The sequence below is a fragment of the Podarcis vaucheri genome (assembly GCF_965113315.1).
Source record: "Podarcis vaucheri genome assembly, chromosome: 5".
Taxonomy (NCBI): domain Eukaryota; kingdom Metazoa; phylum Chordata; class Lepidosauria; order Squamata; family Lacertidae; genus Podarcis; species Podarcis vaucheri.
Window position 1 is genome coordinate 55,133,098 of NC_138763.1, and position 26,225 is coordinate 55,159,322.

The following is a 26,225-nucleotide window of genomic DNA, read 5'->3' on the forward strand; positions in this document are numbered from 1 at the left end:
GTATTGGACTATAGCTCCTGTGCTAGCTGGGGCTGATGGGAGTTGTAGTATCAAATGTCTGGTTGGGAAGATGTACCGTATTTTTTGCACCATAACACTCACTTTTTTCCTCCTAAAAAGTAAGGGGAAATGTCTGTGCATGTTATGGAGGGAATGCCTACGAGTGGCATGCCTACGGATTTTCCTCCTCTAAAAACTACGTGCGTGTTATGGTCGGGTGCGTGTTATAGAGCGAAAAATACGGTATTAACATTTAAGTTAGGTAACAGACAAGACTTAATTGTTTCTATTGATGGGAAGTCTTTCCCCACCCCCCACTGCAACTTTGCACACCCTCAAAACACAATGTATTTAAAATTACACTTCTTCATGCCTTCTGGGTACCTGGCTTACCTAAATAGCATTATTTCAATTGAAAATAAATTCTTAATACTTAAACCAGACAGGGTCATCAAGCCAATGTTTTTTGTTTTGGAAATAGCAAAGTGACCTGTTTTGTTCCAAGACATTATTTGCTATTTATGAACTGAAATTAACAACTCTAGAATTGAAATAAACAGGCTCTAGAATACCACAGACCCTGTTTAGCAAAGGTGAATACCGCTGAAATTGATTCCTTATTTGGCATCAATGGTGTGTTTAATCTTGATGTGATGGAACAATAATTTGCATGCTGCTATCGTTTTGAATGTAGCACCAGTAGATTGTTACAGTGATATGGAGCATGAGGTGTCTTGTTCTATAGAGAAGTTTACATTCTTGTTTTAACTAATGAAAATCCATGCATCGTATGGAAAATGAAATTGGAGGAAACTTTTCAATGTGGATAAATTTTGGTATCATGCAATAGACCCCCCCTTCTTTTTTCTGATCCTCAAATATTCATATCTTTGATGTGTAGCTTGGGCCATCAAAAGAACTGAAAATCAAAGAACTGAAATCCCATAAAACATTTTAATTAAAATGATGTTCACTTGTTAAATAAAAACAACCATGTAGTAAATATAAATGGAAGAGCCTGAAAAAAGTCTAGGAATACAGTTCCTACCTTGTGCCTTTTCTGTGCCGTCATACATCTTAAACTAGAAAACAGGTAATAGGAAAGGAAATCATCGGTTTCTGGGCAATTGACTCTCTGTGCAATGAATCTCCAGGTTTTGTGACACTAGCTCAGCTTCCCCCAACCTGATAATCTTCCAGATTGCTGATGGCGGTTGTAGCCCAACATATTTGAAGGGCACCAGGTTGGGGACTGCTGCACCAGCAGATTTATTTCCAAGCTGAAATTAGCCCGGGCTACACCAGGCTTTGCCTTTTGACGAGTCAGTTTCATCTCTTAAGTCCCTGCTCTGTAACAGGAGTGTGTCTTCCCACCTTCAAGTCTGCATGTCCTATACTGAGGGTTACAGCAAATGCTTTGCAGATGGTCCAAAGTTCAACCCCTACTATCTCTAGTTAAACTTGGGTGTCATATACTGCTGCTGGGAGGCATCTGCCTGATACTTTGAAAGGTTGCTGCTGGTCAGAGTAGATAATACTAGATGGACCGCTGATCTGACTCTGGGAAAGGCAACTCCTCCTGCTCGTCTTGTTTCCCAAGGAGCAAGATGGCAGCCTTCATTCCACCACTACCAATTGATGCTCCTCCTTTCATTACAAGTGGGTTGGATATCATACATCGAATTGGGATTTGCGGGGCTATTTCTCCAATGGCTAATTTGACAAGGGAGAAACTGTTAGTCCAGTCTTTGCCAACCCCGGACCCCTCCTGATATTTTGAACTACAACTCCTGTTATCCCTAGCATTGACCAGGCTGGCTGGGGCTGATGGGAGTTGGAGTCCAACCGCATCTGACAGGCACCAGCTTGGTGAAAGCTGTGTTAGCCTGATAATGTGCATGTATTCCATGCCATTAGTCAACTTTTCTTGCAAGAGCACTTGGGCATGAGTTGGTTTTGAAGATGGCGGTTTTGATCTTGATAAAACTGTCTTGTGTGGCTGCAGCGAGTGGGAAGGTGTCTTGAGTTCATGTGCAGGTAGTTACAGAGGCTGGTTCATTTTACACATCAGCTTCTGAAAGGGGAAAGGGCTCCCTTTCTCGGTGTGAGTGGCGCCTTTCACAACTTGCAGATTGCCCTTTCTTCAGTGCATCATTGTGACCAGCCACCGGAACAGCTCTGCATTATTCCATGGCATTGGAATATGCATGGGCCACGCCTTCCCGACGTAATGCAAGATGGTGCAATATTTAGTAGATGCCAAAAGATCAGTTCTAGTCGAATGGCATTAAATGTTATCTAATAAAATAGAGTGCAACAGACATGCTCACTGCGTCGATGTGTCTTCCTTTTGTGCTGGAAGGTGATGTGTGTCTGTCTGTGTGCCAGCTTCTCTCCCTCTTCACAAGCAAGCTTACACACACTGTGCTAAGAACAGAAATTGCTCCCACAAATTGGTGTTTGGGAAAAAATGTATATATTCATGTGTATGCAGCTGCTGTGACTGCATAAACACAGTCTGTTTAAAGCACTCCCCTGATGAATCCTGGGAATTGTGGTTTAAGGATGCTGAGAACTGTATCTCTGTGAAGGGGAAACTACAGTTCCCATTATTCTTTTTTATTGAGGAAGGTGCTTTAAATGTATGATGTGTTGTGCAGTGTTATCCCCATTAATACCACAGTAGGTAGATCCAAAACCTCTTCCCTGGGGAAGTGGGAGTGAGAACAAAGGGGATAAGAATGAAATTTGGGTCTGGATGAATTGATAACTGTCCATCTCTGTCAAGCATCTAGTTTTCCAGTGTAAAGGTGTCCCCAATGTGCCTGCTTTCCCTCTTTTCAAAACTTCACCCTTTGAAGAAGCTGATTTAAATCTGCAAGTACTGAAATGAAGTAATAACGTCCGTATTCTGTTGCAGCAAAAAAACCACAACGGTGTCCTGTGGCATTTTAAAGACTTGCAAATTTATCATGGCATCATCTCATCATGAAGTGGGCTGTAGTCCATGAAAGCTTATTCCATCATAAATCTGTTAGCCTTTAAGCTGCCACAAGAGCTGAAACAAATATAATAATAAAAATCGGGCCCTGTTCCCGTCAGAGATAATGACTGACTTTGAAGCTCAGCTGACATGAGATGCAGATACATGCAGAGTCCAACCCCAAAATCCTGAGCCTCTTTGTCATCTAGCACTACAGATTGCGTGCCAGATGTGATGTTTACCCCACCCTGGCCGACATCTTGTGTGAGGACAGGTTACTGTAAATTGTGTGAGCCTCCTGCAAGTCCTTCACAGTGGAGTACTGTTGGCATACATTTGCAGGCCTGGGCAGAAAGCCTGCTGTTCTGCAAAGCCATTTGTGTGCATGCGAGGGACAATCACGCATCAAGCCAAAATAAAATAAAATAGGATATTCCTCCTGCAGTTGCTTGCAAGACTGAAGAGGTAAAGCCAATTTTAATCCTAAAGCAGCTTGCCCATTCAAGCCATGCAGCAGAAATGCAAGGTGCCTGCAGATCCATGCTGCTTGCTGCACTTTATAGGACTGTGGCCTTGATGCTCCACAGCTGGCAAAACACCTGGAATTACATCAAAAAATGGAAGGATTTGCCTATAGTAGAGAAATATTTTCTGGTTATAATTGCTTCCGGAAACAGGGATTTACACATCCCTTGGAGATTAGATAGTGTTAGGACAAATTCCAAAGAAGATAGCTTAAACGCTTTACCGTATCACAGGTTTCATTGTGTTTCAAACAGTAGTATGCTTACTATTCTGCTCATACAGAAGCAGGATTGAGTGACAACTCCCTTCTTCGCCAGCAGGGGCAGCATAGAGCTGTAGTTTTACTGAATTTGCACAGTGGAGATGCAACGAATAAGCTTATGTATAGGGAAATAGGAACGTTTGGGCCTTTATAGCATGCTGTCACTCCATTTTTTAAGCCGATGGAATGATACATAATGGGAAGCCTGGAACTGTGCCACGGAGGGAGAAGCTATCAAAATTCGCATTCTTCCACCCTGTAGTGAAAATGGGTCCAGTCTTTACTTCATTTATTGAATGGATCCCAACGTTTTGCTTACAGAGTGGCAGCTATACTGTCTGAGAGTGGTTGCAGCAGAAACCTCCAAGCTCTTCAGCAGCTTCCCCTCATTTCATTGTGGTATCATGGGCCACTGGCTGTCTGTTGCACCGTGGCAGAAAAATCTCTCTGGCTAGAGCGTCCTCCGTAACAAGCACGAATCAACTGGCGCTCCCGCTTATTAGGAACTGGCCGTATCCCAATGATTGTCATTTACCCGAGTTACAGGAGTTACGCTTGTTGTGGGGTTTGAGCTTGGAACTCCCTTTGGCACCACCCGCCCTTCACTTCATCGCAGTTCAGTTCAGCACAAAAACAGGGTCATTTTTCATTCAGCATGGCGGCGGCTGCAGGCTCCTATCCTGGGATAATCATCTAGGAATTTCATGGGCTTAGCACTTCATTCCGAGAAAGCTAAACAGGAACAGGGTTTGATTCGCAAATGTGTGTCTCCTTAATGGATGGGGTGGTAACCCTTGCTGGATTTCGCTTTATCTGTTTTGCTCACAAACAGAAAACAAGCAATTATCCAATGAGCCTCACAGCTGCACAGCACCCTCCCCCCCCCACGTATAAGAGTCTGTGCATACACAACTGGAACTAATCAAATTCAAATTCTTCTCATTACGGAACAGTCTTACGGAATGTAGTAAGAATGAGAGCACTCTGGGCCAACAGATATTCAAGTCTTATGGAATTTCTCGCAGCTTAAGTTTCCCTGCAGGAAAACACTGGAACCACAATCCCGGCACAGTGATGTGACTCAGGCTGAATCTAGACAATCCATTGTCCTGACTCTTGCAAAAGTGGAAGGTAACTTGCCTCTTTTACATAATGTGACCCTGTGGGTCATTCCGGTCTCGTGCAGAAGCTAAACTGGTGTCACGCGAGGTTACCTTCTAGGTCAGGCCTGAAGGACCTGTAGTTCTTCCAGATGTTGTTGGAATCCAGCTCACACCAGCCCTATCCAATGATGGGTGCTGTCGGCTAACAGCACCTGGAAGGCTACAGGTTCCCCCCACAGAAAATCTACCTCTGCACGTGGGCAACTAACCCACAGCACAATACAGAATACACAGGGCAGCTGAGCGGGACTGGCTCCATGTTTGAGGTACCCTGGCTGGTATGTCCTCTAGTGGGGATGAGGGGCCTTCCTCTGTTAGTTGCCCTGGCAGACTGATCTAACTGTGGTAGAAATGCTCCAAGCAACTCTTGGCAGCTGACCATAGGCTGTTAATTTCCCACAATGCCTTGGGGGCAATGCTCTCTCGCCCACCTGCTCCTTGTTAGGAGGGAGCTGCTGAGGGGTTCAGTACAGTAAGCCCACAATTTAACGTCTCATATAGTCAAAACACATTGGGTTCAATGGTAGGTGGGATTGCCAAAGTCATTTCCCCCAGAACCCTTTCTGCTCCTTATTTTAATTTTAAGTTAAAGAGTTGCACACTTACTGCATTGTATCTTTTCGTTCTCCCACCACCTAGCACTCATTAAGGCTGCTGCTGTCAGTGCCACATTGTAGTGATATTACAGTTTCTGTTGCAATTCTTTATCGTTATTGTAGGCTATTTATTTTCCGTAAACTATTTTGTCTAAAAAATTGTGTGCTGAATCCAGTATATAAACAGACTATTCTGGTACGCTACAGTAGGCTAGGTGGTAGAATCATTGGCGCTGAAGAGGCTGGGAACCTGTGACTCTCCAGGTAATGGTGGACTCCCATCTTCCTTTATCATTAGCTCTGCTGGATGGGACTGATGGGAGTTGAAGTCCTACATCTGCTGGAGGACCACAGACTCCCAGTCCTTGACTGTATCATTTCATCCTACAGGTCCAAGGGCACAGTTTTGAATAATTTGCACATTTATTTATTTTTTCAAAACTTATTTAATAAAAAAAGCCATCATGGCAGGCAAAGGGTTGGAGTAAAATATGTGTGTATGCTGGTTTTTATTTTATTTTTAAAAAGCTGTTCTGTTGTTTTGGTCCTTTATTTCTGCTAGCTTTGTTGTTTCTAACCAAATAGAAGTGAGAGAATTCATTATACCGTTTGATGAACCACTGACCTCTCTGTTCCTCACTAGAGTAGATCTAGTCAACAGCCACAATCTTGGGGACATGATAGAAATGACTTGTGCTCATGCTGGAAGCCTTGCTGTCCCTCTGTGCTAGAGCACATTTGAGTGGAAAGTTAGCCCTAGGCTGTCTTGCCCTTGCAAGTATTTTCAGCTGAATGAAATTGCACCTATTCTTCATTACCTGCCGTGCAAGGAAGATTCCAAGAGATGGCAGCTGCCCTCTCAAAACATTTCCTGCCACGCCATTCATTCCCCTAGCTTTCAGTCATAGTATCTTTGTATTTAATGTGTATAGCATGCATATTAGCCAAATCCTTAATCCTGACCACCCTTTGCTTCCGTAAACTAGTTTTCCTGGATTTGCTGTTCTGACAAACATTTTAGTGGTTGATGAGGATAGGGCAGTGGTGGTGCTCCAGATGTTATTGGACTCCATCTCCCATTAGCCCCAGTTGGCATGGCTAGATGTCAGGCATGATGAGAGTTGGAGTCCAACAACATGGAGGTAAACTGACTCTGCAGAGGCAGGAGCTCTCTGATTTGGAGTTGCCAACTCTTGAAATCAAATTTCTGTTGGCTTCCTCTTCTAAATGCTTATTAGATCTTTTCTGAAGAGCATTTTGTTTTCCGTGGTATTTTTTGAGGAGAGGTTGACGTGATGCAGCTGCAGAATGCAAGGGGCAACTACTTAATGCTCTCCAGCGAAAATTAAAAAAAAACATATTTGACACATTGTGGTTACTGAGGCCAATATCCCTTTTTCTTGGCTTTAATGAGAAAAATACTTATTTACTTCACACAGTTTGCCCACTTTTTGTGGCAGGCAGGGGAAAGTGCTGCTACATAAATGGAATAATTTTGGGAAGCCCTGGCTTTAAACTGATGCAAGTTACAGTTGATGACCAAATGGATGTGAGCAATTACCATATTCTGAAATGGGGAGATACCCTTTTGGCAGTGTTTTGTCTCATCCTGTGACTAGAGTAGTAGATACTTCAGCGTTTGTGATAGCTGAAGCTCTTTGATTTTTGACTTGGCAGAACTTTGAGCCAACGCTTGGGGTTTTGGAGAAAGTGTCGTTGCTTAGGTGGAATTCTACTCACCATGACTTACACCTCTGGATTCCAGGATGGGAACATGAGTGAAGGTCATAAAATAAAGATTTTGCTTGGGGTAGGACATGACTTCTTACTCATGTGTTGGACATTGCCTGGTATTATGCAAGAAACCACAAAAGCAATTCACAGGCTGTAGCTCATTTGGCTGAAGAAGGGAAAGAATAGTGAGAAGAAGCACCAGAGACCAAGTATCATGTGAACTGTGATAACAGCTTTTTGTTCCAGCCTTGTGCGACACGGAGACAGGATTGGTAGGCAACGTCACCCCTAGTTAGCTGAAATTCTGTTGCTAAAGGCATTGAGAATCCTTCTGATTTCGGTGTCCCTTGGCTAGTGGGGTTTGTGTTCAGCACCATCAAAATTTGACACCAAATGCAAGCCCTGCTGGAATGGATTCAATGATCAGCAGATCAGTGGCAGCTTGTGCTGGAATCCTTGGAAAGAACGTTTGACTTTGGTTTGATCCAGCAATGCATTTTTCAAATAGGACTGCATGCTAGGAATCACTTCATCACTAAGGCAGACTTTCCCAATCTGGTGTCTTCTGCATTTTGGCCTACAACTCCCAAGAGCCCAAGCCAACATGGCCGCGCTACTCTGAATTAGGATTTTCAAAGTGCTGCAACATTTGGGGCCAGGTTTCTTTGCAGTCCATATATTATCATACTATTCCAGGTCTTGAGGCTTTGAGGTGAGGCCCTTCTTTTTTTCTGACCTACACCAGAAGCACATTTGGCAGGAAGTTAGAAAAGAGCCTTCTCAGTAGCTGCTCTGGATCTCCTTCACAATGGAGGTCTGTCTTCTCTGATGACCTCTTCTCAGCAGATGAAAATGATTTTATTTAGACAGGCCTTTGTCCACAGAAGCTGAGTTGTTATAGCTACTATAAATGTGCTGCAGTTGGTTCTACCAGCCTCGATGGTCTGAGGAACTCTGTGCTTGGTGCCAGACAGGGGGCAACCAGAGACCCCCAAAACACACAAAAAACCATTTGCTATCGTATGAACTTTGGCTACACTTAATCAGATGCATCAGCTGACAACTGTATCTTTGTTTCAGAATGCTCCCATAGAAAAACAATAAAGTTTCAGAAATACCTTGTAAAATTTGATTTGATCTGCAAACAGTATGAACTATTAATAATGATATTTCTACATATAGCCCCACTGCTGCTGTTGATCTTTAGGCTGCTAGTTGCAGAATATGAGACAAAAGGTTAGTGTCTCAGAACTGTTCTGTCCTTACTTGGTAAAATCAGCTTGAAGTTAAGATTTAACAGTGAAACAATGAAGAAAAGGCTAACAGCTCTGATGTCTCTATCCCTAGCTGCAAGGCACAATTACTTACAAAGCAGTTCCCCACAAGTAATCCAGATGGCGGTCTGGAAGCTCAGCAGAGCAGGGTGCTTACAAATGATCCGAAAAATTACTGCATAATAAAATTTTATGATTTACCTTTTGATTATGAAGAGACGTCGCTGGTTTAGAGGGCTGTTATCCCACACCACAAAAAAATTCCTCCACAATTCTGGTCAACCAGAAACAAGTAACACAGATATCTCAGTCAACTTACTAGAACTTACCTGGAGCCCAAATTTTGCCGCCAATGCACTCTATTTTTCTTTTCTTTTCTTGCTCCATCCCTTCCTCTGCACTTAATATGGGCCCAGTAGAATCACCATTAACTGCGAGGTTTGTGTTTGGAATGAGATGGCTTCTGCCCCATTTCCTGATCTCCTTGTTGAAGGCTTGTCTTGGCATACGATTGGATAGGGAGGCCTGCTCTTAAGTTAACTGCGGGCCCAACCTATGGCCAAAATGAAGGGGGGGGGACGTGTTTCATTTGTTGCTTTAAAAAAAACCCACAAAAACTTTGGTAGGTCTTGTTCAGTTAGTATTTTTCATTTATCTGCAAAAGGGCGCCTTGCCAGAAATAACGGATGACATATTTGCCAAGACAAAATGTATGCCAAGAGCCTGCTACAGTTGTTAAAACAAAAACTTGTGAATCATATGTGTAAAAGCCCAGCCACGGCAGTTAAAGAAGTACGGAACCGTTTCCGTTCGCAAAGGCATTGCATTAACTATTTTAACGGTGCATTTAGAACGATCAGGAGTGGAAATGGTAAAGAGAGAGAAAGAAAGGGAGGGGGGAGGTTACATGTGAGCCAAAGTTAACTCTACCTAACACTTCTGGCCTGGCCACCAGACATGGAAGGCTAGCATCCTAGCTAAATGTTGTTTTATTACATATTTCTCTCAAATATAAAGGCTTTTATATGAGAAACATTCAGGCTCTTGTCCTTGGCCGCTGCATAGTAATAACATTGCATAGTGCCAGTAACTGCTGCTTATGAAAGTCTGGCCTAACATTCTTTTGTGAAGAAGGAAAATGAGCCATTTTAGAGCTAATACAATGAAGCAGCAGGCCAAAGAATAGCCTCTCTGTGAGGCCGGGGTGGGGAGGCTCTTGTGCCCAACTTTGCAGGGGACAGTCCTCTGTTGGAAGGACTGTCCTGCCCAAGTCAAGTTTAAAGAGAAAGAACCATAAGGAGAGAAAGCCAGGGACCCTTGAAATTGACAGGAGGCTAAACAAGCATACAGGTCACCTGGTCACAGTAGTGAGATACAGAAATTATTTTTGAGTTTGCATGTGTACATTTTATACACCTTTTGTCCTCTTTCTTCTCTTGTTGATGAATAATGGGCTACCTTACCATGGTTGAAGTGCTAACAACCATTGTGTGGTTTAACTTGGTCCTTTTCTAAAAAGCTATTCAGTGTTGGACATAACTTGACACCATGACTGTTGTACTGTATAACAAACAGCCTACCTGTTTGTTCTGGGAGATCAAGTTTATTCAGTAACAAATGCAAAGTTTTTCATTTTTCTTTGTGTTGGATACAGATGTATCCAGCTTGAGGTACATTTCATTTTTGCAAAGCTCCAAGAACAATATACTGATGTTTGGGAGCCCTAATAAATACAACGGTAAGTCGTGTTACAGACGCTTCAGGTTACAGACGCTTCAGGTTACAGACTCCGCTAACCCAGAAATAGTACCTCGGGTTAAGAACTTTGTTTCAGCATGAGAGCTATTGGGTTGTTGTTTTTATTTGTATTGGGTATTTTGTGGTTTTATATCTTGATTTTATCCTGTGAACTGCTCTGAGACCCCCGGGTATAGGGCAATATATAAATTAAATTATTATTATTATTATTATTATTATTATTATTATTATTATTATTATTATTATTTATTATTATTAATATCCCAGCTTACACATCTCAAAATGATTTACCATATGAACGTATTGCATGTATATGTGTTTGTGTGTGTTTAAGCACCAAATTAAAGACCCACAGACGGTGGGCAAATATCATATCTCCACATAATTGATGATGTGGACGCCTCACTGCTACAAGAATGGTTTTCTTGCACAAGGACAGCAAATCCACAGTATCTTCGGGGCTGTAATCTTACACACATTTACCTGGCAGCAAGCCCTGTTGAACTTATTGGTGTTGTTTCCAAGTAGACATGCAAAGGAATGAACTGGAAAGGCCTGTTAATTCAAGGCAGATCACTTATACTGTACATATAACCATTTGCTTATGTTATCCTTCGCCAGCCTTGTGCTAGCTGGGAGGTGGTAGCCCAAAACACATGGGGGGGGCACCAGGTTGGTGAAACCTGACTTACGTTGGTGTAAGCAGCACAACACTGGAGGATGAAACTCGTGGAAGATTGCTGCTGTGCTTGTCTGAACTGGGAGTACTCAAATAAAAATCTCTAGCTTGTATCTGACATAGCACTAAGGTCAACGTTCTGTCAGCGCAAGGGAATGTTTTCCCCTTCTACTATCTCCACATGCTTCCTAAATTTGTTAGAGGGTTTTCCTCTGTAGCAGATTTGAGGACATGAGGTGGGAAGAAAGCAGAAGAATCCCCTTGCGCTAGCATTAATCCTTGCGGTCGTGCAAAAATTGGGTTGAATACTGCCCTCTGAGTTTTCTCTTTGCATTTTATGTTGCTCACATGAGTAGACCTTCTCAAATAAGCCCTGAAATGTTTGAAGAGATGGTTAGTGCAAAAACTGGTGTTTCGAGTCTTAAGGATTAGAAAGGGTTGGATTTCTAAGCTACAACGCTAGAGTAGATAGGACAAAAATACCCAGCTGTCTTAAATTTACTAAGTAACTATATCTAGAACACGACTGCTCAAGCTTTGGGTTTATTTAACTTGGGATACACAGATTGCCTTTTAAATTTTCCAATTAAATTTGGTATTTGTGGGCTATTTGGGTAACCACACCTTCATCCCTTATACCACAGTTATTATTAATGCTTTCTGGGGTTATACCAACCAACAGGAAATTTTGTTTTTTATAATGCTATTACTTTCTGTGTACAATCCTTGTAATAAGAGATTTCTGACTCTCACAAGTATAAAAAGGACTGCCTCTGACTACAACCTTTGCATTCAGACATCTCTGAATCCTGGCAAATTTCAGCTATCAAAAATTGCTTTTAGGTGCTTTGAAATACAAGAGTTTGGGTGAGCTGTGGGGTTGTTTTTGGTATTGCAAGATTTGCTAAATTCTACATATTGTTTTCTAAACAGTTTGGAATTGTTTTCAGTCTCAGAAGTCTGGCAGGTTTTCTAGCATTTCAGTCCTCATTTAACCCTTACTTCTGTAGCAGATGCATAGCAGTTCTCAATAAACAGGCCAGAGTCCTCAAACCATCTTCAGTGGGAATGCTGCAAAATGTATGTCAATTGAGGAGCAGGCTGGTTTTTTTAAGTGCACGGTTGATAGGTGTGTTTGCTTTCATGCATTTACGACTCAATACTATGCACTTGAATTTAGAAGTAAGTCCCATTGACTTCCGTGGGAGCCACACCTGGTACATCTGCAGAGGATAGCAACGCAAACTTTTCCATCCTACTTATTTTGATAAAACGTCTCTTCTTGGATTTGCATTCCATCTTTGACATTCAAGAAGCTGAAAAATGTGAGTTAATGGTAAAAGCAAGAATTAATACTCAAGCAGTGCATTTATAAAATGAGAGTGGTAGACCTCCGTAGAGACACATTCCAGGCATAGCTTTGATTTTTCATTTGAAGTGGGAATAACTTTGAAATTATTTCCTGCTATGTAATTCTATGCCATGTACCTAAGAAGGAACAGAAGGGGATGATGAGTCGGATTAATCTTCCCGTGAAGCACTTTGCATTATCCTCCTTGTATCTTTCTATTTAAAAAGATAACTGCAAGTCAAATCTCTCCCAGCTAGTGTACTCCAGATGTTTTGAACTCCAACTCCCATCATCCCCAGCCAGTCTAGCTAAAAGTCAGGAATGATGGGAGTTGTAGTTGCAAACATCTGGATGGAGAAGGCTGGGTTAGGTGCATGAGAATAAAAGCAGGTAATATATTGTGTCACTTTGGTGACTTCCATGTATGTCATTAATTATCACGGGTATATAGCCTGAAGGTTGGCATCTATCACAGTGTTCAATATTTCTGAAGTGTGTTGATTACTAGCTCTTTGAAAGCTAGCATTTACTACACAGAACAGTATGTTGAAACAGCTGAAATTGGGGACTCTTGTGAGTGTACCTCCCAATATAACAAATCCTGTTATTAATCTTAAAACAATATTTAAGGAATAATACAGTGGTGCCCCACAAGACGAACGCCTCGCAAGACAAAAAACTCGCTAGACGAAAGGGTTTTCCGCTTTTTGAGCTGCTTCGCAAGACGAATTTCCCTATGGGCTTGCTTCGCAAGACGAAAAACGAAAACGTCTTGCAAGTTTGTTTTCTTTTTCTTAACACCGTTAATACAGTTGCGACTTGACTTTGAGGAGCAACTCATAGAACGCGGTGTGGTAGCCTTTTTTGAGGTTTTTGAAGACTTTGGTGATTTTTGAAGCTTTTCCAAAACTTCTTTTAAACTTTTAAAACTTTTTTTGGGGTTTTGGATTTTGGGTTGGGGTGTTTGGAATTCAAGGACTTGGTGTTGGGGAGGGGTTTGCAAGAATCTGGAAGCTTGTGTGGTTTTTTTCTGCATTTTTATGATTTTCTGTGACCATCGGGCCACTCTGCTGTTTTTTTTTAAAAAAAATCTGGATTTGAATTTCTGTGTGGTGGGTGGCTGGGGGAACAGTTGAGGAGGGGTTTGCAAGAATCTGGAAGCTTGTGTGGTTTTTTTCTGCGTATTTATGATTTTCTGTGACCATTGGGCCACTCTGCTGTTTTTTTAAAAAAAATCTGGATTTGAATTTCTGTGTGGTGGGTGGCTGGGGAAACAGTTGAGGAGGGGGTTCTTCAGCAAGAAGCAAAGAGTGGAAGAGGAACCTTCTTCGAGTTGTCCCCCAGAGTCTTAGAAAATGTACTGTACACTTTGTTGATTTTTAAATGTTTTTCTGTCATGTTTAGAAACTTAATTTATTGTTCCTTCAATTTTTGAAATGCTCTTTACAGTATGTGTGACTTTAAAGAGCACTTAATAAACTCTTGTTGTACCAAATTTGGCTTTGTTTGGACTTTTTTTGACCATAGGAACGCATTAATTGAATTTCAATGCATTCCTATGGGATTTCGTGCTTCGCAAGACGAAAAATTCGCTAGACGAAAAAACTCGCGGAACGAATTAATTTCATCTTGCCAGGCAGCACTGTACATAGAACATGAATACTATACCGCCACCCTTAAAAAGCAAGCAAACCCCAAACATTTAAATCGCCTCAGGCTTTGTTATATAACTTCAGGATTCTTTGGGCAAAATAACAAACCAAAAGCCCAAATAGCATGTTAGGGTTGTTATCCCATTGCTCTTCAGTCTGCCCCCCAGAGGCCCATCACAACAGCAGTGATGTGTCACTCTGCCAGTCCAAATCATAGATGAGCTCTTGTGCCCATGAGATGATTCCAGAAATAGCCTTTCAGTCCTTCCATCTCCAGAAAGTATTCTCTAATAGCATATTGAGAATCTCCAAAATAGTCACGGTTTATAGTCTGGCTGGGGTCTGTAGAAGTTGCTGCTAGAATAACCCAGACACCTCTATATAATAAGCAAAGTATACCCAAAGGAGCTAGGCCCATGTCTGCATCTACAGGTTGTTCTCATACAAAATCCATCATGTCTGATTTTATTAGAGGACACTAAATAACAACATAGGGACACGGGTGGCGATGTGGGTTAAACCACAGAGCCTAGCATGCCGATCAGAAGGTCGGCAGTTCGAATCCCCACGACGGGGTGAGTTCCCATTGCTTGGTCCCTGCTCCAGCCAACCTAGCAGTTCAAAAGCACGTCAAAGTGCAAGTAGATAAATAGGTACCGCTCCGGCGGGAAGGTAAATGGTGTTTCTGTGAGCTGCTCTGGTTCGCCAGAAGAGGCTTAGTCATGCTGGCCACATGACCCAGAAGCTGTACACCGGCTCCCTCGGTCAGTAAAGCGAGATGAGCACCGCAACTCCAGAGTCGTCTGCGACTGGACCTAACGGTCAGGGGTCCCTTTACCTTTACCTTTAAACAACAACATAATGGTACCATGAAGCTGTATTGATACTTGTGCTTTCTTCGCTTGGGCTTTCTGTAATGAGAGGCCAAGCATAAAACTGAGGCCAAAGAGGAAATTTTGTATCCTGTAGGGTTTTTCTGGTGCCTGTAGGCAGATTTAATTACACAAAATGTCCCGAGCACTCCTCTCGATCAGTGATTCTCCAGTAGTCTCTACCTTCGTTTCTCTGTAATTCTAAGCATATAACATTTGAACTATTTGCCTACTCATTTGGGATCTTTCTAACTGGCTATTGTAATCGATCTTCACATTGATATCAAACAGGCTGTCCAGGTGTCTCTTAAAACAGAGATGGCTAACCTGTGGTCTTCTAGATGTTGTTCAACTCCCATCAGCTGCATTGGGCATGGCCAATGGCCGAGGAAGTTGCAGTCCAGCAAGATCTGGAAGTCTGTCCCTGATAAAAGACAATTCTCCTTATTTCAGAGCATTTCTCTAGTTCGGTCCATTAATGCAGAATTACTGGTTTCAAATTCCACTGAACTCAGTCATAAGTAAATAGCCAATGGGCAACCTGCTGTCATTGTGACCAGTGCCTTGCCACAATGGTCTTACGTAGATCCTCTTTCTTTGCCTACCTTCTGTTAAATTGCTCCACAGGAGATGATTTTCCACCTATGTTCTACATGATACCTTGATGGTCACACATGAGGTTGATTGATGTGCTTCTTGAGCTGTTGTGAATATGTCCAAGGAATATATCCACAACATCTAATTGAAATTGAAAGGAGTGAAGAGGCTGTTCTGCCCAGTTGTGTACATGCATGACCACTCGCCTCAAAGGGTTGAACGTGCCCTCTTCCCTGCCCCTCATACATACACGCTGCCATGAACATATATAGTCCAGACCACACTGTGCGTGTAAGCAGATTCCAGGTGAAACACAGGAGGCATCTTTGGTGCAAGTAAGTCCAGATAACGCAAGCTTGTCTGAGGGATAGGATTCTGGTTCTTATGTCCCACATGTCTTCATCAAGAGGGCAATGTGTCAGTTGCCATTATATAAATGAGACATGGTGTCTCATCTAATCTTTATTCGATGGCTTTTGGCGACGAGTCAGATTTCTTAGGTCCACTGGATGCTTGACGGGCCTTGAAAAGGAGAGCAAAATGATCTGGCATGCATCTGCTGATTTACCACCAGCAAATGCATTATCTACTGCCACAGAACGTACGTTTGTGGAGAACCTTTATGGACAGCCTCAGTGTGCAAAACTTCACCCTGTCTTTGCCTTACATAGTTAGAAATGGGGTCTTCTGAGAATACAGCAGCCTCCCTCTGAGCTCCATTACCAAAGCAGGCCTCTGCTGATTTCCGTACTGCTACCACAATTTTTACATTTCAAGCTCAGAAACATGACACCCTAATCCATTATTTTTTTTTTACACTGTGGGATTTTTTCTAGTGGACACTAATCTGAGTAGACAGCTCCAACCATTTACTGTGTCAACGTAGTTTCTGATGGTGTGTGTGAGATGAAACTGTTAACTAGCTTTTGGAAAATGCAGGCACAGTAGGTACATTTCAGCGATGACTCACTGTAGCTCCATGTTTGATGCTACTGGGAAGGTCACCAAGGACTCTGCAAGTCCTAGGGCACACAAATGTATGGTTGCTCAAAACATTGATTACTGAAGTGGGATTCCTGCTGATTATGGGAAGGAAAACAGACGACAAATGTATCTCCTGAAAAGCCTGGGCGATGCAGTTAAAAATCCTACATCTGGGAGAAATACTGATGAACTGGTATCATTTGAGGTGGGTGGGGGGATGAAGCAGTAATGTATTATTTAATGGCCGAGGCAAAGCTTTTCCCAAGCCTTGTGAAATTGTACCCTGCTTCTAAACTTGATAGATCTTCAGCCCCTCCCTGCAACCTAGAAATCTCCTTGCAACCTGGCTTTTACATCTCCTGTATAGCTTTCCTTCTGCCTATCTGGCTGGTCCCAATTTTTGCCAACACAACCCACAAGCACAGAGCAGAACCCAAAAGCTGAGCAGGTGGATCCAGGTGATTAAAAATAAAAAAATAAAAAACCACCGTGAGGCAAGGCACATGTTTCAAGAGACGTCAAATACAGTACAGTATATTCATGTTGCGCTCATTTACTGTCTCACTGCTTGTTGATAGATGGTTTGATGGTGGGGTTTTAAAAATCAGAATTGTGCCCTGCTTTGGGATGTATATTTAGTGAAAAGCAGTCAACCAGTTTCAATAAATGTATGCATTTAGATGATGCATGCCACATTTTAGAGCTGTGCAACACTAAGGAGCAGCAACAAGTGCTTCATCCAAGATCAGTCATGGCAGGATTGAAGGATGGGAGCATATGCTTTGAGAGTGCAGAATGCTCTTCCCATACCAAAAAGCAGTTATGGCAAGTTCCAGCTGGAAAAAAGAGCTCTGATTATAGTACATTTTTTACTTTGTTTATATTTTTTTAAACTATTGTCATGTACACTGTCTAGAGAATTTTGGTTATGGGGCAGCTTAATAATCTTTAAATACCAGGGCCGAGCCCTAGAACATTACCCTTCCCTCTCCAATATCCCCATAAAAAAGAGTAAAACTGCATGTTTACATTAAACAAGCTAGTTCTAAAATGTGACCATGGCCACCCACTTCACAAAAAGCAGCTCTGGGAGGGTCCAGTCTAGATGGGAACAAGGCACAGGGGATTTAATCTCCCCCCAATGCCATTTTCCCGTCAAAATAACACCGTTTTTCTCTCAGAGAGAGATTTGTAGCTGGGCTTCAGCTTTTGCTAGGAGAAGAGCATATAGTACAAAAAAAGGGAGAGACTGAAATCTAGTTCCAACCTCAAAAGTAGACTTATTGGAGAATAATTCCCCAAACAATTATAAAAACTGTGACTGTTCTGGCTGAACTGAGATTTCTCTAATCAGTCTTTTAAATGCCCACATTAAAGCCCCCACTTTGCAGGCTACTATCTATTTGTCTATGCATGAAGCTACCATTGAAAGCTGGCAATTTTCTGAAGGTTGATTCTCTTAAATTGCTGGAGCATTTACAGAGAATACTTTCCTTTGATGATTTGTCTATTCATGAGCAATATTTTCTACTTTCTGCATTCAGTTGATAGTAGGATTTCAACACCACCAGGAAACGTTTCCGACTGAGGGTAATGCTGCAATGATTTGCCTGAACCTGTTAAGCCAGGGCTGTAGTTTTAAATTTATTTAACTGCTGTGGTGCTAAAATATTTCATATTCCAGTCTAAGTTTTAAGATTCTGTTTTAAAAAATAAACATCCTATATATTTAACTGTTTTCCATTTCCTTTAGCGACCCTCTTTTCACTATACCATGGTGGCATCCATTTAAAAAACAGTATAGTACAATAGTAAGATAATTGGAAGTCAGTAAAAATACTGTTCCCCCAAAATGAAAAAACACAGTACGGTTTCACTTCCTTGGAGGTTTTCAGATTGAATGGCCATAATCAGTGCCCCCCCCAAAATGTTTAGAGGTACTCTCATTTTCCTACTCATATTGAAATATTGCCCCTCAGTGAGGCCAAACTTAGATTGACAAAATAATTAAGGGTATGCGTATCCCTGCGTGCCCCCCAGAAAAAAAAGCACTGGCCATAATAATATATTGTAAACAGTTCTGCTCCAATCATGGCAACGTCCTGCTGAGTTCTGTCCTTTTGGCTATCCTGTACATAGCCCCTTTAGTTTATGCAATCTGATCATAGTAACATGGCCTGTCAAACTTCTGTAAGGGTCCGTTCATACCTTGGCTTAATGTGGATTGTGAATCCCTTGTACCTCCTTTATTTTCCTATTCTATTCCGCCTTCCTCTCCAACTATTGCTGCCCCATACTTCCTCCTCCCCAAATCCAGAGATTCCCTATGGAAGAGGAGAGCTACAGCGATTGTACAGGGAATCTTGGTATTTAAGGAGGAAAAACTGTGGAACATTTTGTGGGAAGGAATTAAAGGTGGCATGGAGGGGTTCACGATCCACATTAAGCCTGAGGTATGGACAGGCCCTCAGTCGTCTTAACCTCAAGCACTGTCTGCATTACATACACCTGTCCGTATCTGTGTCTTCTGAGTTGTCTCCCATCATTTGTTAATTGGGTTAAATAAACATGTGAGGGGTGGGTGGGTGTATGCCGGAATGTGTGTGCCATCTTCACCTCACATCACCATGCTAGTCACTTCCAACAGTTGGACAGGAACCATCTGCAACAGGGAACCTGTTGTATAATGGCACCTCCTGTATGTTTTTCAGAACCCTGAAAAATCAGGGTTCTTAAATGTCTCAGTGAGTAGAGCAGGCTCTCCACTCCACTGCAGGCACTTCCTGAAGTGTAGGTGGGTTCCCATAAGGCAAGACACAGTGATAACAGCAAGAGCCTTTATTGAACTAACAGAACTGGACAACAGGGGCAAAGCAACTGCTTATATACATTTCTGAAGGCCTGGGCCACTCCCACTCCCAACGTGATTGGCTATCTAAACTTGCAAGCTGCGAATCATGGCTCAGAGTTTAATGGCCAATGGCAGAGGCCCAAATCCTGAATTGTTCTGTGATTGGATATCATGTATCGAATCAGAACACGGGCTCAGAATCCTTAGTCCAGACTCAAACTCAGGCAAACACTGAATATTTAACACTACCCTTCCAACTCTTGGAGGTCAACTGAAACAGCAGTGGAGTTGGAGTTGTACAGTCATTCCTGCAGCTCCTACTTCTTCTTCTTTAAAGCTATCCCAGATAATGTTCACCTGAAGATGGCTGTTGTCTATTCTTACCTGGTGGTGTTCTTTCTTTCACACTTGGGCTTTTAGGTGCTGTGCCCACCCTCCCTCCCTCCCTCCCTCCCTCCCTCCCTCTCTCTCAATGAAAGTTATGGTTTAATATTTTTTTTAAAAAAAGCATTTCAACCAGAATGCCACACTTCATTCAGCAGTTGTACAGAGACGGAGCTCTTTCATTTTTAGCACTTCTGTTCATGCAAAGAAGCTGCCAGTCTAACCAAAAAAGCTTCTACTTCAAAGGGCAGGCCTCCAACCAATTTCAGAAGGGGCACCTTGCCATTTTAACAGATGGGCATCGGAACAAATAACAAGTTCTGCTGGAGCAGCTCATGACGTCTGCTTGCTGTGGAAATACTTCCCACTTGGGAGATTCAGCCATATATCTCAGGTCTTGAAAAAAAGGTGTAGCTTGTGATTTATCTCTTTGAACTCAACTATATAATTCAGAAGTGTTGAAAGGTAAATCATGATTATTCTCCCTCACCCACCCACTGCCCCCCAACCAACATCTTCTGAGTTCCTTAAGAACATCTGTTGCAGGCTCTTCTCTGGCCTCATCGTAAACTGCCCTGCGATCTTCAGTATAGAAATTTAATAAATAATGGTGATGACTTTTAGAAAGAAGAGTTGCTTGCATCCAGCTAATGAAATGTGGTTTGGAAAATTTTAGATGAACTGATTAGATTATGGAAATCCACTTCATGATCCAGAGCGCTTGCCCTCCTCCAGAGGATGCAGTGTTGTGACACATGTTGCGTGCATGACGCCACATGTGTGTGACGCACGGTGGGCCCCCTCAATCTTGGGAGCAACCCGGTGCCTCTGCAGGGAAGGAAATAGGAAGGAGGTGGTCTCTTCTTTCTTTGAGAAGGCCTCTCCCTGCTTGAGATCTCGGAAATCCATTGTTAGTCAGGGTAGACAGTATTGGTCTAGAACAGGGGTCGGCAAAGTTTACCTCGCCTGGGCTGGTTCACTCCAGCGAAGATCTCTCCATGGGCCAGATCGTGCCTGCGATTTCTGGCATCTGCGCCTGCGCAGACGTTATTTCCGGCACCGCGGAAGCGAGTTCCCACGCTGCGCTGGTTTAGCACAGCACGCAAGGATTTGCCGAGCGGGCGGCTTGGTTCAGGGCGGCTTGTGGGCCGGCTAAACTACCCCCGTGGGCATTAGGTTGCTGACCCCTGGTCTAGAAGGACAAATAGTCTGACCTAGTAAAAGACAGCCTCTAATGTTTCAGGAGTAATGCCCAAGTTGCCCAAGAGCTAACATAGCCTGAGAGTGAGTCTCAAGTTCACCTGGTGAGCTTCATGGCTGAATGGGGATTTGGGTCTCCCTCGTCCTAGTCCAACATTGTATACTATCCTGACCCTGCACCATAGGTATTCTGATATGCTGGCTTACAGAAGTTGCAACAAGGGCTCTTATTAACTAATAGTGTGGAATGAATGCCCCAAATGTGTATGCAGTTGTGTCCACTTGCATTCTTGCTCTATCATCCTTGCTTTTCGCTCTTCCCTTCTTTTGAGAATTAGTCACACATTGCAGTGAATGCATGCGAAGAAGGTCGTCCTCTCCCCATGCCTACAAACACTTGGCAAAATCTGTGGAAAAGCCTACATGTGACGATTCTGTACATGTTGATCAGGGACCCTTGAATATGTGCCTCCATGCCCTCAGAAACTATGCTTTCTATGCATATACTACATAGACTGCCAACCAACTGCATAGTTAGAGGCTCTTTCGCAGGTTGTGTCAAACATCTATGAGGGCTGAGGCCAGGAGGTATCATTCTATTCCCTTCAAGATACATTCCATGTACCATGTGAAGGGTCCTTCTGCTGATATTTTCCCAGCTGTTTCCAGGAACCCTTTGTATCTAAACCATATTTAGAGTCCATTGATAAGACACTCAGTAATAGCAGAGAACCATACATGGTGGAGGATGGCTTGTTTAGCTTCCCTTGTGCTGTGTATTTGCCAACAGATGCTGGCCATGCGCACTCTCGTGGTGTAGCAGGAAAAGGCAACCCCCTGTGTGAAACCAAATGAGTGTGCAGCACAGAACACCGAGAAACAAACACACAAATACCCTGCCGTGTGGACGAGTTGTTAGATTAGACAAATCAATATATATATATGCTTTTAGGTCAGCTTTGTGTGTGGGGAAAGCCATTCCAGCAGATGGAGCCTGGCCTTGAATTCTTAAATATTAGAACTGTCTGTGTTTATTTTCTTTCAGTGTTTAATATGATGGCAAGAGATGTTATCGCTGCTAATCCATGTGGGTTTGGGAGGAATTTCTTGGTCTGTGAGGATTAGTGGTTCGCTGGTGCATTCCTTTAACTGGCTGCAGTCTCTGCTGCAGAAGCTTTCCAAGGGCATCCCAACCATACAAAAGCCCTGTCATTGACAAAAACCACAGACACAGGCCTTAAGGAAGCTTTGGGCAGCGCTGAATTTAATAGCTTATTTCCTCTGCCACTGAGACCGAGATCAATTGCCTGAAATCTCTACAAAACAAGGTGAATATGGGTTTCCCTGCTTTTCTTCTTTCTTATACACCTCTCTTCACCATTTCCCCCCTCTCCCCTCCAACATAGACCCTTTTTTGATGAATGAGTTCAGTTTAACTTAATAACAATCTCTGGCTTTGAAGCAGAAGAGCCTCGCAAGAAGTTGCCATCTGTATTGTTGTGTCCAAAAATGGCCAGTGTTCTTTTGGCTTGCCAGTCTAGTACCTGAATGCAGCTCAGAATGACACAGGCAGCACAATAGTCAATCTATTGTTCAGGAAATTTCCATTCAAAACACCTGCGTAACGTTGGCTTGTTGGCTAATAGCTCTGGCTGACCTCGGTTTGTGTTCAAAGTCAACTTGATGAAGGAGGATAAAGCTCCATCTTTTAAACCGGGGATGTGGAAGCTGTGACCCTCTCCATATTGCTGGACTCCAACTCCCATCAGCCTCAGCCACCATGCCTAATGGTCAGGAATTATATATATATAAGTCCAAACAGCATGTGGAGAGCCACGGGTTCCCTTTTCCATTCTGTAGCATGGTTTTCACAGTCTTTGTCAGCCTTCCCATACTTGCTGAAACCTTTGCCTTGGCTGGAGCAGCTTGTGAGGTACCGTATTTTTCGCCCTATAGGACGCACTTTCCCCCCTCCAAAAATGAAGGGGAAATGTGTGTGCGTCCTATGGGGCGAATGCAGGCTTTTGCTGAAGCCTGGAGAGCGAGAGGGGTCGGTGCGCACCAACCCCTCTTGCTCTCCAAGCTTCAGGAAGCTCTCCGCAAGCCATGGGAGCCCGGCGCGACTTCCCGCCGGGCTCCCTAGGCTTGTGGACAGCAGCCTGTTCAGGGGGCTGGGGTCGGGGGAAGCTTGGGCTTCCCCTGCCCCAGCCCGCGCCTGGGGGGGGGATAATTCCCCCCCTTTATTTCCCCCCCCCAAAAAAACTAGGTGCGCCCTATGGGCCGGTGCGCCCTATGGAGCGAAAAATACGGTAGTCTATTTTGCAGATGGCACTAAATGATTTAGGATGGTAAAAAGGGACTGTGAAGAGCTCCGAAAGGATCTCTCCATACCGGGCGAATATTTTTTATTTATGAACCAACTTTTACATGATGTTTGCTTAATGGTGTGATACAACACTTCTCATGGCATCTTATTGTATGGTGTGGATAATACCAGATACAACACCTGTGGTGCCCCACTTTTCTAGGAGAAAGGTTGCTAGCTTGGGAAGAACTCCTTTTGCTTAACCTCAGGGTTTCAGATATTACCCTCACAGCATGGGGCTAGAGCCCCTGTTTTAGTGGCCAGTGGCGCTGTGGTCTAAACTACAGAGCCTAGGGCTTGCTGATCAGAAGGTTGGCGGTTCGAATCCCCGCGACGGAGTGAGCTCCCGTTGTTCGGTCCCAGCTCCTGCCAACCTAGCAGTTTGAAAGCACGTCAAAGTGCAAGTAGATAAATAGGTACTTCTCCGGCGGGAAGGTAAACAGCGTTTCCGTGCGCTGCTCTGGTTCTCCAGAAGTGGCTTAGTCATGCTGGCCGCATGACCTGGAAAAACTGTCTGCAGACAAACGCCGGCTCCCTCAGCCAGTACAGCGAGATGAGTGCCACAACCCCAGAGTCGTCCGCGACTGGACTTAATGGTCAGGGGTCCCTTTAACTTTACCTATACTTTGATAATAATGCTAGAATGTGTGCCAGGTTAAGCAAAATGAGATGGTAGATTTGTAGGTCATAACCTGCATTCTCGGTCAAAAGAAACAAGTACCCTATCAGCAATAATGGTTCTTTTTTTCATTGGAAATAATGTTTTTTATCATACAAGCTTTGACTTTGGGTGAGGGGGGACCACACTATTGTCTGTCTCCATCTGATAGTGTGGAAAGCTTTTCAAGGTTCCAGAAGGAGACTGTGTCAGGGCCAAATTGGCCAGACCCAGTAATAGCGTTCTGATGTTAGGTGTTTTTTAAAAAAATAAATCTCAGTGGTGTTGTGGATCAGGTACGCGAACAAAGATTTAATAAGTTCTTAAAGAGGTGCTTTCTCTTACAAAATAAATGGAAATCTTTAATAGCAGGACATTGCTGCACACCTCAGATAGGCAGGAGCCAGCAGTCATGTTTGTGTAATATTTCTTTCTGAATTAATCAGGAGATAGCTAAATCAGCTAACCTTCCAGAGGCTTGTAAATTCCTAGAGCAAATTCCCCCCTTGGATCCACATGGCAGATCTCGTCTCTGATATGCCAGTCTCACTACGTGTGCAGAGCTCCTATTGACGTCAGCAAGAGATACAGACTTTCAGGGATAAGAGAAGTTTGGAGTATCAATTGAGCTTCTCAAGGGAGTTTTATTTTTAGACTGAGGAAGGGGGATTTTTCTTAAATTAATGATATGGTTGATTTTCTCGGTGGAAATCATACTAAAGCTTACGTTGTGCGTATATCTGACTGCTTGATGAGAAGGTCAAAATTAAATGGACAGGATTAAAACATCCTTTTTCTTTTTTGGCTAGAGACATAAGCTAATTAGTTCTATCAGCAACCTTTAAAAGGATGCGTCCACTTTCTATTTCAGTGAAAATGTTCTCTCTTTTTGCAATTGAGAATTGTACAGAAACATTCCATTCATTCCAGCCTACTGTTTTGTTTTGTTTTTTTAAAAGGCACATCTGTCAGCATTAAAGCTCTAGACAGCAGTCAATAGTTGAATCATAGTGTGTTCATAACCCTTGGCATTTAAATCTGAGCCCTAAAGGTCAAGTTGTGTTCAAATCAAACATCTGAGATCTGGAAAGTTATTTATAGAATGTATTACGCTTGAAACCATTTAAATGAATGGAAGTATCTTTCAAATAGTCAATTGCTCTGTATAGCGTACATGTACTATACCATCTGCCTAACCTTCATACTTGCAATTGTATATCCAAATACGCTTGAATTGAACATGAAAATATAGAATATAAACATTAGAAAAGTTTGTGATGAAATCATACTTTGAAAAAAAGAAAGAAAAAAGCCTTACAGGAAGATCAGTAATTTATTCCTCCCTTTTTTAGATGGTTACTAAAACTGAGAGGGCAGAGTATTGTGTAGGATGTTTTAAGTGAAATGCCAGCATTTTGGTGTGAAGAGCAGCATACACAGCCAATTCTGCATGCTCTCTTTGGGCATTCAGAACATGCAATTATCATCATGGCCCAGAGGCAGGGGCTGCAGATGTTCATTCTGTGCCCACCCCAGTCCATTGCTGTCCATGCATTTGGACGTCTGCAGCAGGGCAGCCTACCAAATATCCGAGGGTTTAAGCTCCCAGAGACAGCCTGTGTCCTTATGGCAGGCTGCCTTATTGCCAACATGCTCCAAGATCCATGAATGATGTTGGGGAGGGGCCAGCACAAGGCCCAATGGTGGAGGTGGGATGAGCAAACCACACCCCTACTTTCCTACCCTGCATGATGTCAACTAGAGGGCTACAGTCTCAGTCAGAACCAAGACCTGTCAAACCCTTTTGAAGTGTGGGAGGCAAATATGAATATTACCAATTCTGGAAAGACCTTTTGCACAGCCAAGTGGCTACCCTGGTTAAGCAGAGACTTGATCCAAAGTCTCCCAAGACCCAAAGTGACTGTTGTTTCAATCGTGGACATTTTAAATGCTGGAAACAAAGGTTCCTTCCTGTGATCTGAAAGGTTTGGTAACCCTGCCTATTGCTGTCTTCTTTGGAGGGCTTTTCACAGTTGTGCAACATTCCTAATTATTCTGAAATCCGATCAAGCTAAAAAGATGGATGGCCACATCAAAAGCTGTCTTACGGAAGGCTGAAGAAGTAGAAGAACTGTACTAGTGGTGGTGGTGGTGGTGGGGTATGTGGAATTCAGAGAGGATTTTGAAGAATCTTTGAAAATAGCTAGCAATTAATGCTTGTGCACCCAATAATTTTACTCCCAGTATCTTTTGTTCTGCAGGTATAATATCCATTTTTATTCTATTTTTTTAAAATGCTTTCAGTCATGAAATACAAATTCCCCCCCGCCACAAATG

At 42.9% G+C, this 26,225-nt stretch overlaps 1 protein-coding gene across 2 annotated transcripts in view; it reads left to right on the forward strand.

Annotated features, from left to right (window-relative positions):
* Positions 1–26,225, forward strand: part of GRK5 (G protein-coupled receptor kinase 5) — a 153,020-nt gene that overhangs the window by 5,782 nt on the left and 121,013 nt on the right. The window lies entirely within an intron of this gene.